The 16,826-nt window shown below is 48.2% G+C and overlaps 1 protein-coding gene across 2 annotated transcripts in view; it reads right to left on the bottom strand.

The window, feature by feature from the left end:
* Nucleotides 1-12,973, bottom strand: part of LOC138488157 (N-acyl-aromatic-L-amino acid amidohydrolase (carboxylate-forming)-like) — a 304,572-nt gene extending 291,599 nt beyond the window's left edge. The window contains exon 1 of one of the 2 annotated variants that reach the window (XM_069614944.1): nt 12,887-12,973. The gene's annotated coding sequence lies outside the window, so the exon portion shown is untranslated. Of the gene's footprint in view, nt 1-12,518; nt 12,597-12,886 lie in introns of those variants that run through there. The other variant, XM_069614947.1, reaches the window with a different exon arrangement.
* Between the last annotated feature and the right edge of the window lie 3,853 nt (nt 12,974-16,826).

The following is a 16,826-nucleotide window of genomic DNA, read 5'->3' as shown; positions in this document are numbered from 1 at the left end:
TTGTGTAAGAGATGGGATTGCTTGCTTGTGTATAAATCTGAGGAAAATGGGTTCATCATAAAAGAGCAGAAACCGAGTGACGCCCTGCCAAAAGGATTAATGAGGTGAAAGGCCTATCTGGCATAGCCCCCGATACCCAAGGAGGAGGAAGTGGAGTGCTGAGAGCAGAGTGACGTTGTGGCCGTGACATTACTATTTGTTGTGCCTTGACTGCTCTTGGACTCCCCTGAGTGACGTGCATCCACTTCTGGGATAAAAGCAGAGCCCTGTCCGTCACAACGCGTGGAAGGAAGTGGTGTTGTGGCAGTTGAGACGGTGGTCCTACTAAAACAGTCTGTCACAAAAGGAATGAATTGCTGTTTGCAACTGGGACACTTTTTTCGTTGGTACCCACGGCCGAGACAATTGTATGCCCAGCCCGCCCCGCCTCCCCCTGTCCCTGAAGTCATAGTGTGTCGTCGACCGACAATCTATCCTGAATCACCCACCCCCACAGCCTCACTTCCTTGCCGAAGTTGCTGGTGAGGTGATGACACAGTGTCACATTCGACTCGAGTCGACGTCTCGTCGACGAGGAGACTGCATGCCGGCCCAGGCCAGTGGTGGTGGTGGTGGTGGTGGACTCGGGACCCCGGCCCGGGTATCGGTGTGCACGTGTGGGCCAGCAGTGGGCCACTGACCCAGGAGTCCTGCCACAGCACAGTCTGCATGCAGGTAGCCCCCAGCACCTGGCACCCACCTGACCTGACCCCAATTCCAAGGCAAGCAAACCGCTGCCAAAGTAAATCAAGTGGTGTGGTGGCGACTCGAGTCGACGGCTCTGACGTCCTCTACTCCCAGCTAGAGCTGCTGATGAGTGTCTCGCCATCAGCTGCCCAAGATCAGGAGGGTCATTGCCCCCAGATTTCCCTGTTGTGTTACTAGTTGCTCACATTGTTTTACGCACACGTGTCGAGTGAGCAAGTGGGCAGGACCATGACCTGAGAGAGCATGGGTGAGCCCTTGGCACACATTAACAAGGGAGCAGCCGGCATGGAGACAATGCCCGATCCTGCAGCCCACTCCTGAATGCATAGTTAGTGGGCACTTAGTGATATGGATAAATAAAGATTTGCGTTCACTTACCTGTGCCTGTAGTTCCTTCCCCTATCCGAGTGCTGCTAAACTGTGGGCAAAACCACCACAATTAGTGACGAGGACAGGATTAGAACTACACACCAACACAACCCCAAGATTCAGGGAGAAATACTGCCACCTTTCCTGGAGCTTCCAAGAGAACACTCCATCCCCTGAGGGGGATGGTTACTGCTATTTACAACATGCATTGATGCTATTGGAGGTACAGGGTTTGCTACTCAAAGAAAGAAGGTAATACTTCATAGATGAAAAGAAGTTCCCCTCCCAGGCGTGATGAGAAGAATGGCACTAGGATACATGAATAAAGAGAAGGTGGTGCTTCACAAGGTTGAATTCTGCTCTAAAGTTCAAGCAACCAATTAGTAAATAGACGATGACATAGTGCAGCACAGGGAGAAGATGTACTGCAATTTCTGTGACATAGCGGAAGAAGTTATAAGGGACATGCTTCTTGTCCATGTGCACAACACGAAACCCCAGGCAAAGTATATCTAAGAGAAAGATGTTACGGTTTATAAGGCAGTGAAGAGAGCCAGATCATACGAAGAAACGACCTTGAGGCAGAAGGAGCATCCGTTGCAACAACAGAAATTCAATCCATATACAAGGTACAGGCCTTCATGATGCACAGAGCCTGGCCACGAGCACAACAACATTGTGACTTCAAAGAATTAAAAGTAGATCTGTTCAGGCCGCACATGTCGTGCTACCATTGTGGCAGCGATCGACATTTTGAAAACGACCATGCATGTCCAGCAAAAAATAAAGAATGCATCATTTGGCCATTTTGGTCAAGTTTATAAGCAAAGTTGCAAAAGACTTATTGCCACGGCAGATAATAAATAATGTTACGAATCAGACTCTACTGAAGATGAGAGTACAGCGCCCAGCCCACACTGCACAGTGTGCATAGCTGAGAAACCAGTGGATCTAATGACATCCCCTGGATCAGCCCTCACAATCATCCCACTAACCAATGTAAGGGTGCAGAAGTAAGGCTCGGACACAACGGTGGCATGTTTCTGGATATAGACTTTTATTAAATAAGAAAAGGTTGGAAAATGCCTCTCTATCCCTAAAGCTAAGAGGGTTCTCCCTACCTCAAAGGAAACTAGTGACATTGTCAGGAAGAGAGTCTGTCACTGTCATGTCTAAAAACCTACTTCTGACCCCAACACTAATAATCTACACTAACTGTGTAAGGATAGTCTCTTCTTAGAGTAACAAGTGTTGTTTTTGGTTTCAATCAACAGAAAGGTCCCCAATTCTTTCTGGTAGTAAAAAGTGATGAAATAAACAATGTTAAAAATTATAAAATTCCCAGGATAGGGTTCTGCTCCTTTTCCCCTAAAGTTCTTCTCAGTTTCCCTCCTTTTGTGCTGTTGAGCCTTTCTAGGATATTGGATTCCAGTTTCCTAACTCTGCAGTCCTTGGCCCTTTTTGCCTTCACATGGGTACGAGTCCCAGATCCAGACTATATGTTTGGTTCACGCCTGCCAAACATGTAATCCTCTTATCTTGATTGATCTCAGTTTCTTATATGGGCGTGGATCCCAGACTTGGAGTTTGTCATCATGTAGGTTCAGTTCACTTTCCTGCCAAAAATATGATTCTCTGCTTTTGGCTTTTTCCAGGGTCCCCAACCCACTTACAATATATGACTCTTGTGGGTGCAAATTCCAGACTCGCAATGTCTTTTCAGGGTCCCAGAAACCTCTTAATCCAATGTATATAAACACTAGCTTTCCCGGTACTCCAACGCCTCTTGGTAAACCTGAGTGCCTGTTTTCAATCTCATGACAGGCTACCAGTCTTTCCCCAGCTTCTGCGTTGCTCTTCGAGGCTCCAGCAGCTCCCTGGTGAATGGCGGGGTCTGCAGCGGTTCTGCAGGCGTCTCTATCATCCCGGTTGCATGTCCTTGCTTTCAAGCAGCTTCCCGGAGCTTATGGTGCCCTGAAATACGTATCAGCAGCAATCCGATTGGTCCCTCCTGTTTGGACCACGTTCGGGTTTGGGTTCTCCTTCTCCTCGCTATGCGGGTTCCTCCCCTCTGGCTTCTCTCAACCCATACGGTGCAGGAGTCCCGCAGTTCCTCCTCGGCGGATCGGTCACCTCAGTCCCTTGCACTTTCTTAGCACTCAAGGGCCCCCTGCCCACTCTCTCTGGGAGACAGACTGGTCTTCTTGGTTCCCCCAGTGAGAGAGACTCCAACTCCCCTCCATTCCCCATAGGCTGCTGGGGTCCAAGGGTTCTCTGGGTCGTACAATTGTCCACAGCCCCTGTTATTGCAGCAGAGGATTCCTGCTGGTTGCTCCTCCAGGGAAGGCTTGACAACTTCCTGAGTCTGTCTTTCCTTTTATACTGCATCTGCCCAATAGGACTTGGGGAAACACTGGACTGCTGAATATAGTTCTTACAGGTCATTCTCATGCCTCCACACTTCTCCCTCATCACAGTACTGATTTTATGACTGTCCTTAGGGTTGTTGGAAGGGGGTCTAGTGTCAGGTGATTGGCGGTGATACAGCTTTTCTGGGGAGCTTCGTCGATATTGCCATAAGGGGCTTCCTCTCCCATGCGATCCTCCCCCGGTGCACCACCCCCAGGGGGATTACGTTCTGTGGGCGCACCATGTCCCCATGGGAAAGGTCTCCCCCTAGGGGAGAAGGGACAACATCCTCAGATTTGTCACACCACTTAAACATTTTTTTAGGGCTAGAAAATGTCAGAATGAAAAAAAGTAGACTTTAAGGCCACTGCCTATGGAGGTCATACAGTCAAACTATTAGGGTAAAAGAAGTACTTGTTGGAATTGAATGGCTGAAAGGCCAACACCAAGGTGTACTTTATGGAACATGGCCAGCCCGAGAAGTTGGGCATTAGACTGTACCTCAAATGCCAAGAGCTTGTCCTGCATGTGGAAGATTCTGCTTGGAAGCAGACAGAGAATAGACATGAAGACCTATTCAAAAACAGACCAGGGTGCATGAAGAACTATATCGACAAGATCAGACCACATTCAGGAGTGGTGCCGAAGAAATAAAAGGTCAGGCTGGTTCCTACCACCTCCTGGCAAGTTCTCCAAGAGCTCCTACTGAAGTTACAAGAGAGACAAAACCATTGAATCCTTATCTTATCAGGAAACCTGGCACCAGCAAGGTTAAGCTCTGTGTATACCTTAGAAACCAAGAAGCAAGAAATAATTACAGTTACCCGCTGCTGAGCATTTCTGAGCTAATATTGAAGCTGAAAAATGCAAGCATTTTCTCTAAGCCCAGTATGAGAGACTCTTATTCCCAAATGAAGCTCCACAGAAACTCAAGTACGCTTTCCGTATGTATCTTATCTTTAAGCACCTTCAGGTACACGAGAATGCCCTTTTCAGCCTGTTCTTGGTGTTCCAAAGGATGACTGGCTTCTTGTTCAGAGATGTCCCAAACGTGACATACTTCCAGGAAGACATACTCATTTCTACATGGTACAATACCTTCGAATCACATCGTACTGGTCGAGAGCCAATGGTGACATGGAAAGATTTATTTGGTTTCTTAATAAGGCATTCCACATAGCACACGACAAGGTCAGTTGGATGCTGCTCTTACCACGTTCTTAATGGCCTACAGGACACATCGCAACACACATTCAGGGAAGTGGCATTTGCAGAGGAGTTCCACAACTGCAGTATCTTCCTTTCTCCTTCCTTCCCAGGCTCTCTGCAGCGCTTTGGCTTCCCATTTTCCATCTAAAACTCAGGACATCCTGCCCTCACCCACCACCACCCCCACCTCCACTCCCGCTCCTACTACTGCGCTCCTGCCTCCCTTGGCTACCCTCCCACCTCCCCCCGCACTCTCCTCCATCCTCTCAATAGCACCTGATGTGGCCTCCAAAGTTGTCTGCTCCACGCAGTTCTCATCCAAACAGGTGCTCCCCTGCATTAAGGACGTCTCCTCTCTCACCCCGGCTCTTGACGATACTGTAACCACTCCTTCGCCACTGGCTCTTTCCCTCTATCCCTCAAGCACTCCCCTGTGCACCTCTCCTAAAAAAAAGCCATCTGACGACCCTTCCTGCCCAGCTAACTCCACCACCCCCTTATTGGGTAAACTTCTGGAGAAGCTGGCCCTCCCCAACTGATCCTTCATACTGAACTCATTGGTTAACTCCATGACCATCAATCTGGATTACGACCATACAGAGGAACGGAAACTGCTCTACTGAACACCTGTGAAGACATGCTCGCACATCTGGACTCTAACTCTCCGGCTGTTGTCATTCTCCTCGATCTCTCCTCTGCCTTTGACATGGTCAACCATTCTATCCTCATACAACAGCTCCAGGATGCCCTTGGTATCACGGTATGGGCACTGGATTGGCTGACCTCTTTCCTCACTAACCGCCCCTCCTAATTGCAGCTGGGCCCTTTCTCCTCCACCACTTCACTCTCTACCTGGGGCGTCCCCCAGGGCTTATCCTAGCACCATGGCTCTTCAATATCTACCTCGCCCCTCTTGCCCACCTGATCTCACCTTCTCTCCTCATTTCCAGTGTTATACTGATGAAACAAAGCTGTCCTTCAAACTTCCTTCTACTACCTCCTCTTCCTCCTCTTCCTCCTTTTCTCATCCTTGATTTTATGACTGCTATCGAGGCAGGGTGTGAGGCTAATGGCCTCTGTCTTAATGCCAGTAAGACTGAGATCCTTCTTACAGGGAGACCAGTGCCCTCTTGAACAGTTTCCCTCCTACCCTCTGGCCTCCTTCCTTAGGCCCTCTACCTTCTCCTACCCGTGTGCCTAGAAACCTTGGGGTCATCTTCGACTCCTCTCTTTCCTTCCCCCCCTCACATCTTGGACCTTGCCAAGAAGTCCCACTTCTAGGTTCACCTCCTCAGAGGCATTCTCCCCTTCCTCACCTTTCCCCAGAAGCTCAATGTCTCCAGAGCTCTGGTCCTCTCTAGGCTTGACTCTAGGCTTGACTACTTCAACAGCTTCTTCCTCAATCTCCCCCTTTCCTCCCTGCGTCCCCTTCATCTAATCCAGAATAGGGCTGCAAGACTTATCCTTGGCCTCAAGCCCAGGGACCATATCTCTCCAGTCCTAAAATCTCTCCACTGGCTCGCAGTGGCCACAAGCATCAAATTCAAGGCCCTCTGCATCATCTACGAGGCTTTCTGGGGCTGGGACCACGCTATCTCCAATTTTCCCTCCCTAAATACTTCCCTGCTAGAGTCCTCCGCTCTGCTACTCCAACTCTCTGCTTGTCAAACGCTTCTCCACGCATAGAGTGGGGGGCAGGTCTCTCTCTTCAGACCTCCTCAAATTCTGGAAACTTCTCAAAACTCAACTTTTATCTATCTCTTTCCCTTGCTTGCTATTCACCCCACTGCCACTGAAACTGGTTGCTTGGACCTTCATGAATCTCACAGGTACCAGGCCCCTGCCCAGTAGACAGCAGGACCCCCACCCCCTAGCACTGCCCTTGTGGGCCACCTACCTGGCGACTGTGCATCCCACCCTTGGGATTCCTCTGTCCTTGCACTATGGCCTCCGCTCCTGGAACCCCTCTGCACTTCCCTCCTGGGCTCTCATCAGCACAAGCCTTACCTTGCTCCCTCCTCCCCCCTATCCCCTGCTCTTCTCTTCGTTGAACTTGCATTTCCGAATGTCACAAGCCCTAGTAGGACCACGATTGTATATTACTGTTTTTGCCATTACTTACTCCCATGTTCCCTCCCCACTTTGTCTTGTGGCACCTGGAAACACTATCTTGTTGTATAGGCGCCTAAGACATGCTCAATAAATAAATAAATGAAATAGAAAAATCCAGTGCCTAGTACTGGAAAATGAATCCAAGCAGATGCCAGTTATAGACACACGGCCTACTAGACAAAACCACAATAACAATGAGAGGTAGTCTATAAGAAAGCGATTGGTCCCGTCTAACATCCAGGTGGGAGATGAGGCATTGATACGAAACAGAAGGCCTCAACACAAGCTCAAGCTAGGTCTCCCACATGAGGCAACACCATGGAAAAGCATAAACAAAATGGCCCTGATTGTCAGAGCAACAAGGAATGGCGAAGAGGTCAACAGAAACTGCAGCGGGTTCCATCGATTATCTACACAAAACATGAATGATAGATGTATCGAAGAAAGAAAAGACCACATCGTAGTATGTCCAGGGGAAGGCACCGACAGTCAAGAAGAGGGTGATGCCATCCCACCAGACAACAATGATGCCCCACGCGTCATCTGTGATAATATACAATTGCCAGTCGCCAGATATCCCTGGAGGAACAATAGGCAGATGCTAGGCTGGACTAGCGGACTATATAACAGAGAAATAGTATTGGGAACTCGACTAAGTAGTTTGGGGTTGGCTGTTATTTTCACTAGGTAGCCTGAAACAATGTTCATTTGATGTCTGGATGTTGCCTGGTAAGGTTTGTTTCTGTTACAAATTCGTTTGTGGCTAAAGGAGGGGGATGTTATAACGTCATAGACAGCGGGCGGACATGAGTGACAGTCTACTAAAAAGGAACCACCCCTCCGGGGGCAGGCATACATACCAACCCTCCAATTTAGGCAAGGGACTCCTGATTTTTCAATAAAAGATATTGCTATTGTTCACATTCTCCTGACTAAATTCATTCTAACCTCAATGCATTCCTATGGGAAATTTTATTTCTCCAGTTTTCTCTGCAGAAATCTCCATCCCAGGTGCTTCAGAATGTTGGCATTCTTGGGCACAGAGCCGTTTCTAGAGGCGTGCTGAAAGGCAGCTGCCCATGGGTGCATTGGAGGGAGGGGCACAACAGAAGTAGGTGACAATCATGCCCAGGGTCTCAGGTAAAGAGCACACCATAAACACGGGGGCCATTCATATGCAGACGCTATGCATGGTGAGCAGCATGTGTTCTGCTGAGGATTGTGAATGAAGCACATCGAAGCCTGGGGGCAGGGAGTGGACAGGCTTGCAAAGTTACTGCCAGTTCTAAACAAAGGAAACAGGCGCACGGTGTGAGGCCGAGGCTCAGCAGGTGCGGGTCAAAAAAGGTGCAATTATATACACCAATCAGCAGCTGATAATCTGCGTCTCCTCCACCCTCTCCCTCGTGGTCGTGGCAAAACAGAACTTCCAAAGGTCTTCCTTTATTTATGCGCTGTCAGAAGACAAGAATTTCTGCAGGTCTAGTGCTTCCATCATTTTCAGTTCATGGATTCACAGTGGAGTCCACAGGACTGCAAAAGGGCACACTTAAAAACACATACACCTTGGAAAATCATACTGAAATGTCAGTTTATTCAGCGATAACAGGGCGGCAAGGCTTTGTTCTTTACATGTAATTATTGTACGTGGAGTGGAGCATTTTTAAACCTTTGTAATTTACCTAACTGGCTTTTCAATATGCTTGTCAAGTTGGAGGACGGACAAAGATGTAATGTTCTTTGCTAAATTATATAATGATCCAGCCAATGACATTAGGCCTTTATTTGCCTCTTGGCTTGTTAGTACATACTATTACAGGTACAATCACACCAAACGCTCCCTAACCAATATTTAGCTGGTCGGATAGTGGACTGAGTAAAGAGTCCACTTCTCTTATGTGTTTCGCCTGGTGTATACCATTACATTGGGTAATAGTAACACCTGTTATGTACACTGTAAAATCCATGGTAGCAGGAGCTTCAGCATACAGAAAACAAAGTATTTTATTGTTTATAGCCACCGATAATTACGGTTTATGAAATCACTTTGTTATATAGCCCTTCATGATGGAGTCTTCCAATTTGTAAGCACAACAATATAGGTGTTATTACCCTTTTTGTTGCTACTCGGTAATGGCTTGGCAGATAACATTGAAGCAGAAGGAAAGACAGGAAATAAAATCAAAAGAGAGAAATTGGTAGAGTAGTGAAGTACATACAATGCTGAGTGTCCAAAGTTGAGGGGAGAAATAGAAACTTGATGGAGCAGATGAAAGTAGAGACTATGATAAGGGAATGGGAGACTGGAAGGTGGTGAGTGAGAAATGTTGAACACTGGAGGTGTGATACTAAAACTAGGACGAATTTAGCTGAGTCTTACAATGAGTGAGATGGAGTCAGAGCGAAACTGAAATAAAGTTGATAGCTTTAGACAGATTGGAGGCAGGGGTGATAGGCAGACCTGCACAGATAGAAGTTAGAAGTGGTGATGTGATGTTGACTGCAAGAGATAAAAATAGAAATAAGAGATGGGGTTGGGGACAAATGAGCTATATCAAAAAGAAAGGTGCCAAGAGCGGAGGCGGGGCTGGGAGAGAAACAGGGTTAAAAAGGACACAAGAGGTGACGGTGTAAAGGAGACTGGACAAGAAAGAGGCATAGAGGGAAGCAAGATCCAATGCTGATGGGGAAATTGGGAGAGATAGTCGAGAGAGCCGGTCATAGGCTGTGTGAGAGTAGTGGGTGAAAGAGGAAACTTGATGATCGTGATGTAGATGGTTATGCAAGAGACAGGATGGTTATAGAGAGACGCGCTGTATGTGTAACTGGGCAGGATGATGGAAGGAGCAGTGGAAGGGGAATGACAGGGCAGGATGAAGAAATGTGTAAAAGATGCATGTATGTGTGAGAGGCAAGACTGAGAAGAAGCAAAGAAAGGAAAATGAAAGCAAAGAGTGGAAGTAAAGGCTAGAAACGGCGGCAGGAATGAATAGGAAGACAGAAGGTAGAGACCAGTGAGGGACTTGGGGGAATAGGAGAAGGAGATGGGAAGAAGCAAACCACCTGAAGGGAGAGATGAGGACAGTTTATGACATAAGACATTGGTTTGGATAATTAATTTGTTACTGAAGTGCCTCTTTTTCTGTGGGTTACCTCTTCCAATGGAGCCGATTCCATGGCCTCATAACCATAATGTAATATCCAGTCAAGTGTAGCAGTACTTTCACCACTTTGCATCTAATCATCTAGTACTGTACATGTGGCTGGATGTTTTCCTGGAAATGTTGCATTTTACCTACTTGGTGGTGGTCAGGGTGGACGAAGTTACAGCCTGCAAAGCGAAACAGGCAACATTCTCCTGATATTCTGCTTTGCAACTCAGCCAATCTCAGCCTGGTGAAACACCTTTTTTGATGGAATTATAATTTTGAGTGACTTTGCATTAGACATGTGAAATGTTGGCCTGTTAGAAGGCCAACATGTTTTGTGGCTCCCTATTTGGCTGAAATTGTGCATGCCAAATCAGGAAAAACACAATTTTGGGCCCGAAGAATCTAAAAATTGACAATTTAGCTATGCAGGCAAAATGGCGGTATTGGGTAGGTTTTGCCCAGAATTGGCAACGTTTTCCAGTAGGTGAAATCTCCCAGTTTCACCCACCCCTAATGGTAGCCTATGGACGTTTTTGAACTCTTCCCTATCTGATTATTACTGCTCTCGTAAATGAGGCTTGTGCTCTAAAGCTCTGAAATGTTTTTAGATCAAGTCTTCCTGTGGCACTGAAGGCAGTAATGGAATCTATGTAGGGCACACTTAATTAATCTATGCCATCCGGCTTCTGGTTTGTTAATATCTGAAAAATATCAGGATTTGTCCTAGGCCACAACAAATTATCCTACACTACAAAAAAGTGTTACTCATAAGCGATTTAATGGATTGCAGTATCCTGCATTACATATCTTCGAAGTTTCCGAGTTCCATGTGTGATACCTCGAGCCACTCCTGGTTTTTCCCAATGCGTGCATTGACTTGTAGGCTAATATTTACAATGGGGGGAAAGAAACTACAAGTCCCAGCATGCAGTGGAAAAAGAATCAGGACTGCTCCAGGTGCCATGAATGGAACTGGGAAACCTGACAGTTATGCCATTATACAATGTTGATCATTTGTGTGGTAGGCCGAATTGTCCCTTGGCTCACTCATGGCATCACTTATGGGCCATCATCCTGACAGAAGGATGAGGTGAATGATATACTGCAATGTTTGGTAGGTGTGGGGGAGGGGGTCTGGCTGGGGCTAGGTACTGATTGAGTGGCAAGTCTTCCTGTGTGATTGCTTTTAAAGCCCCAAAGTCTGAGCCTGTAGCTCTGCAGGGTCTACTTGCAGCCATGTGTGTGCCTGCAGTAAGAGGGCACACTGATCTTGAGCATTACTTTTGGGTGTGCTTGCACTTTGAAGTTTGTGTCATAGGGGTGAGACGTACACGCATGGCGGGGCGGCGCAGGCATTTTCGTTGTCTGTCTTGGCCAACATATTGCCTGGAAATTGCCCTGTATAGGCAGGTCACTTCGACCATTATACTGTGTCCAACACAAGGCCGCCACGAAGGTAAACAATTCCCAGATGCATCGGTTTGTTAAATGAGCGTCCTAGACAGAAATAGGTTTGTTTGTTTGTTTGTTTTATTATTTATAATGCGCGAGCGTACCCGAGGGTATCAGGGCGCAGCCTTTACAAGAATTTGCGAAGCTTGGTTACAGGTCATAGGGTATACAAAGAGGGATAGAGGGTACACCGAAGTTATATACATACCAACAATGAAGGAAAAGGGTACAGAGATGTTATATACAGATGAGGTACAAATGAGGTACATAGAAGTTATATACAAATGAGCAATAGGGCACACGTGGGTTGTTGTGAGATGGGCGTACTTGGCGTAGCTGTCTCAACTCACATGCTTTTGGCGGGTAAAGGGCTGACTCACCCACCAAGCCTCCTGCACGCCCATTCATTTCAATGGGCTCTCACCCGCCAAAAGCTAAATCAGTATTTTCACCCGCCTTTGTCATTGTGACACAAATGGTTGAGGGCTATGACTTGGTTAGCCTATGTAACACTCAAGACATGGCACTTATAACCATGGAAAATCAGGTTTGAAACCCTTTGTTCTTATTTTTAATGAGACCAATGAACTGAAACATAAAAGGGAAGCCGTTCCCTGCTGGCCTCCACTGATGCAGAACCCTTAACTAACTCACACTATTTAAAAAAAAACATGTAATTGTGTTTGGGGATGTCAGTGCAGACTACTCAAACGCTTGTACCAAAACACACACCGAATCTTTGAGACTCTCGCAAACAGAGGTCTGGAAAATAAGCCGCTTCCATGTTGTGACGTCAGCACTGAGCCGCAGGGCTCATGCTAAGTCACATGATGTAGGTCACATGCCCGACCAGCATCCATTAAGGGGCGCGGCCACCTACTGTCGGCGGTGCGGTGGAAGCTAATCTAGTGGCTTCAGTTTTGCGCACCACGCCTCACGCGAGCCACCCCACTAGCCAGAACGGTCTCACACCCTCATCGTGGTGGCCGAACAGGCGGCCCCTTAACATTCCGGTGTTCTCTTTATTACGCCAGCGCCCCCTCGCTGCACCAAGCCTGTCCACGTTACCCTTCTACCACGGGTACTCCTGTAGCTGTCGCCGCCGCTCTCCCGCACGCACCTTGGCTCTTGCCGCTGCCTGGAAACCTGCAGTGGTTCCTGTTTATCAGTCGAGAGTAAAAATACCACCTTCTTTGACAGTAACACAGCTCCTCCTCCCACCGGGCTGGAGAACGGTTTTACATTCATTGAAGAAACAGCGATTACGGGGTTTCTAATCGACCCAGAGGGTATGTAGAAGCGAAGGGAGCAGTGCAAACGTAACTCGCGCACAGATAAAAGCAGTGCAAGCCGCCCTAGCCACTCACGCACAGACTTGTATAGCACAGTTGAGATCAGTGCAATCTTCACTCGCACACTCAAAACTCGGCACATACCTGAAACCAGTGGTAGAAGTAGAGAAAAGAGACTGATTTGATTGGTAAGGGGGAGGGACCTGACGGAGCTTGACCTTTGGGTTTGCCATCTTCATTGGTACTAGTTTTATTGCCGCTAAACTAGACCTTGCCTGGAAAGATACAAAATGGCTCCAGATTCCTCCTTGACAGAAATATCAAGATAATATATTAAAAATATTTGCTTCCACTTTGTATGGAAATTAAACAAGATTCTATTTGACAAATCTCTTTATAACATGTTAGTGTTATGTGAGCAGGCAACAAAACCTACATGAGGGGGCGCTTCAGAAAATACGCGGGACAAACTGCAGAGGCTCTGCCCCCACAGTTCTACCTCACCCAGCCCCACCAATGGTCTGGTGGGGGGACCAACTATCAAATAGTATATTTTAAAGCACAATATGCAGGGAGGCGATGGAATTATTTCTTGAAAGTAGCAGCTTTAAAGTTTTACTGCGTTTGTTCAAGTACATTTATCTGAACAAACAAAGTAAAACTTTAACACCGCCAGTTTCGGGGAAGGTTTATGTGGTGGCCTCTAAGGACGACAGGACCCTTAGATGGGTTCTAACTGTCTTTATTAACAAGACAAACTGGTGGGCATAACTTGTCCTTGAGCAGGGCAGGGGAGTTACTCACAGTTCTATTCTGTGCCTCCCAGTTGCTTCACTGGAGGCAGGATGTGCACATGGATGGCACGCTGTAATCTTCCAGGGCCCCCCATGAGGCCTCCTGTGGCATTGGACTTATGCCCTGGAAGCTGGAATGTATATCTTCTCTGGGCCTTAGTATGGTGGCTCCTTATCAGGAGCAGTGCTGTCTGCAGACCTGTTTGTCTGGCGCTCCACCAATTCTGACGGCAACGTTCTCCCCGTGTTCTCTTGCGGAGCGCGGGCTCACGTAACGAGATCTCGCGAGATCGCGCTCCCGTGACCACGTGACGTCCCCACACACCTCCTTTTCTGGGAAAAGGATAGCTCGGCATTCCATGACAAAGTCTGCAAACTTGCTGGGTTTCCTTTTCTCTCTCTGAGGTCTGCTTTGATCTGGAAACGGGGCAGAGCTGCGGGAGCACTCTTGGGGAGGTGCGGGTGATTCAGGTTCTCCTGGTCTTGCCCTTTGCTGTGACTCCCTGAGTGGGGTTGGGAAGTTGGCGCTTGAGAACTCAGCGCCGTAGGGTGACTGCGAGGCATCTCTTCCTGACTAGCGAGGGTTTTCAAAATGGCTCTTGTTGGTCTGGGTCTTCTCCGGTTTCCAAGTGTGGCTGCTCAATGTATTCTTTTCTGCGGTACATTGCCACCCTTTCTAGATTCCATTTCCTTCCGTCGCTGGTGCAAATGTGGTTTGACCCTTTCTCAATGACTTCTATGGGACTGCTGTATCTGGAGCCGGTCGAAGTGCCTTTGTGAGGGAGACGTATCTTTACCAGGTCGCCTTTGTTAACTGCTGTCTGGCGAGCGGCTCGACGCATGTCCTCTTGAGCCTTCATGGCTTCTTTGTTACGCTGCATACAAAAAACCACGTCTTCCATGTCCACATCTTCGTCAGCCCTCACATGATGGAGCCAGGGTGGCACCAGTGTGGATGCTGCCCTTCTCCCCCTTAGGAGATGCAATGGTGAAACGCCGGTGACGGCGTTGGGGGTGGGCTGCGACAGCCTCCTTGACCGTCTTGTACGGGTTTAGGCCCGAGGCTTGCGATAGATGCAGCGCCCCTTTGATGAATCGGTTCGCCCGCTAGACCAGGCCATTTGCCTGTGGGTGGTAGAGACTTGCTCTCCGCTGTCGAATGTTGTTGAGTTTGAGGAATTTCTCCATCTCTCGAGAGACCAACTGGACTCCATTGTCCGTCACAATTTCCTCGGGGAGACCTTCGCGCTGGAATATGGTGGTGAGTGATTCGATGACTGTGCTTGTGGTGTTGTCCGAGGTGAAATCAATTTTGACCCACTTGGAGAAATAGTTGACTGTGACTATCCCATATTTATGTTCTGGGGGCATGCTGTCCAGAGGCCTGATGAAGTCCAACCCTAGCTTGTGCCACACCCCTTTGGGGACTTCGGTGGGCAGCATGGGGGCTTGTCTCACAGCCAGGCACTTGTCACCGTTTGTGCACTCTAAGCACCTTTCGACCGTTTGTCGTATGTCCTGATCCATGCCTGGCCACCAGTAGGCGTTGCATATCCTGTGTCTGGTCATGTTGCATCCCAGATGGCCTACAGTATCACTTTGCGAATTCCGCTGGGCGGGATCACTTAGTCGCCTCTCAGAATGAGACCATTCATGGTGGTGATTTCGTCGTTCACCTTCCAGTAGGGACGTAGGCCTTCAGGGATTGTTCTTTCGTCAGGCCACCCTTCGTGGACCCAGGCTGCTACGTGCCATAGAGCGTCATCCTGCTCGAACTCTTGCTAGTGGCACTCACTTAGGTCCATGTACTCGCTGTTCCTCAAGTCACTTATAGAGGCTACGACACATTCATCTTCCAAAAATATGGTCCCAAGGGTGTTTTGGTTCAGGAGTCTGGACATGCAGTCCGCTTGCGTGTTCTTCCAGCCAGCAATGTGGGCTATCTCGTATGTGTACTCTTGAAGTTTTGCGGTGATCCTGGCCAGTCTCGGGGTGGCAGTCTTGGTGCCGCACGGGCTCAACATGTGAATGAGGGGTTTGTTGTCGGTGACCAGTCTAAATTTCGTGCCCCAAACATAAGATCTGAAGTAGTCGACGGCCCAGGCACATGCTAGCATTTCTTTCTCAATGTTGGAGTAATTCTTCTCCACTAATGATAGGGCTTTTGATGCAAACGGCACAATATTTTCAGTGTCGCCCTTCTTCTGGGTCAGAGTGGCCCCAAGCCCGTAAGCGCTGGTGTCCGTTGTGATAGGTGTCCCATTCAGGGTTGAACGGTTTCAGGCATGGTGCGTGTAGGATTCTCCTTTTGATTTCAGTAAAGGCTTCATTTTGTTCTGGCCCCCAGGAGTTGGCTGCCCCCTTCTTCAGAAGCTCCCTCATGGGGGACGTGGTTTCGGAGAACCTTTGGATGAATTTTGCATAGTACTCGGCTAGGACCAGGAACAAGCGTAGTTCTTCTCTGGACATGGGGGCCAGGGTGTCTGTTATGGCCTCCATAAGATTCTTCTTGGGGCTCATCCCTTCGCTTGAGATGCAGAACCCAAGGTATTCTACCTTGCTCACTCCAAAAACGCATTTCTCATGGCGTAGAAGGACACCTGACACTTGAAGCTTGCTCAGGACTGCCCTGAGTGCTTTGTCATGGGTCTCGTTGTCCTTGTCGTACACGAGGATGTCGTCCTGAAAGAATGAAACATTTGTGAGTCCTTTAAGCAGGGAATTCATCATCCTCTGGAATGCGGACTCTGCTGAAGACAACCCGAACGGCATGCAGGTATATTGAAAAGTGCCGAAAGGAGTGATGAACGCCGTCAGGGGGCGTGAAGATTTGTGTAGAGAAATCTGGTGATAGGCGTCACGCATGTCCAGCTTCGAGAAGATTGCCGCCTCTTTCATCATGAGGACAATTTCGCTGATGCTGGGGAGCGGAAAGCTATCGATAACAACCTCTAGATTTAGGCTTCTCAGGTCGATGCATATTCTGAGGTCGTCACTGGATTTCTTTTTAACTAGAACCACTGGACTCAACCACTCGGAGGATTCCACGGTCTCGATGGTTCTTTCTTCGACCATTTTCCGCAGGTGGGCATCTAATGCAGGTCTCGCTGTGGAAGGTACTGCTCTAACTTTGTGTTTCACCAGCACCGCATTGGGTTTCAAACGAATCTTGTGGACAAAGTTTCTCACTTTCCCCCGGTTCTCGGAAAACAGGCTAGGGAAAATCTCCTTGAAATTTTACACTGCTCCTGAGGAGACCATGAGTACCTCTTCTGGAGTGCTGGGATCCA

This window comes from Ambystoma mexicanum, chromosome 9 (genome assembly GCF_040938575.1).
Source record: "Ambystoma mexicanum isolate Mex_15411 chromosome 9, UKY_AmexF1_1, whole genome shotgun sequence".
In the NCBI taxonomy this organism is placed as follows: Eukaryota; Metazoa; Chordata; class Amphibia; order Caudata; family Ambystomatidae; genus Ambystoma; species Ambystoma mexicanum.
The sequence above is the reverse complement of the archived record's forward strand: the minus strand, read 5'-3'. Positions and strand labels throughout refer to the sequence as shown.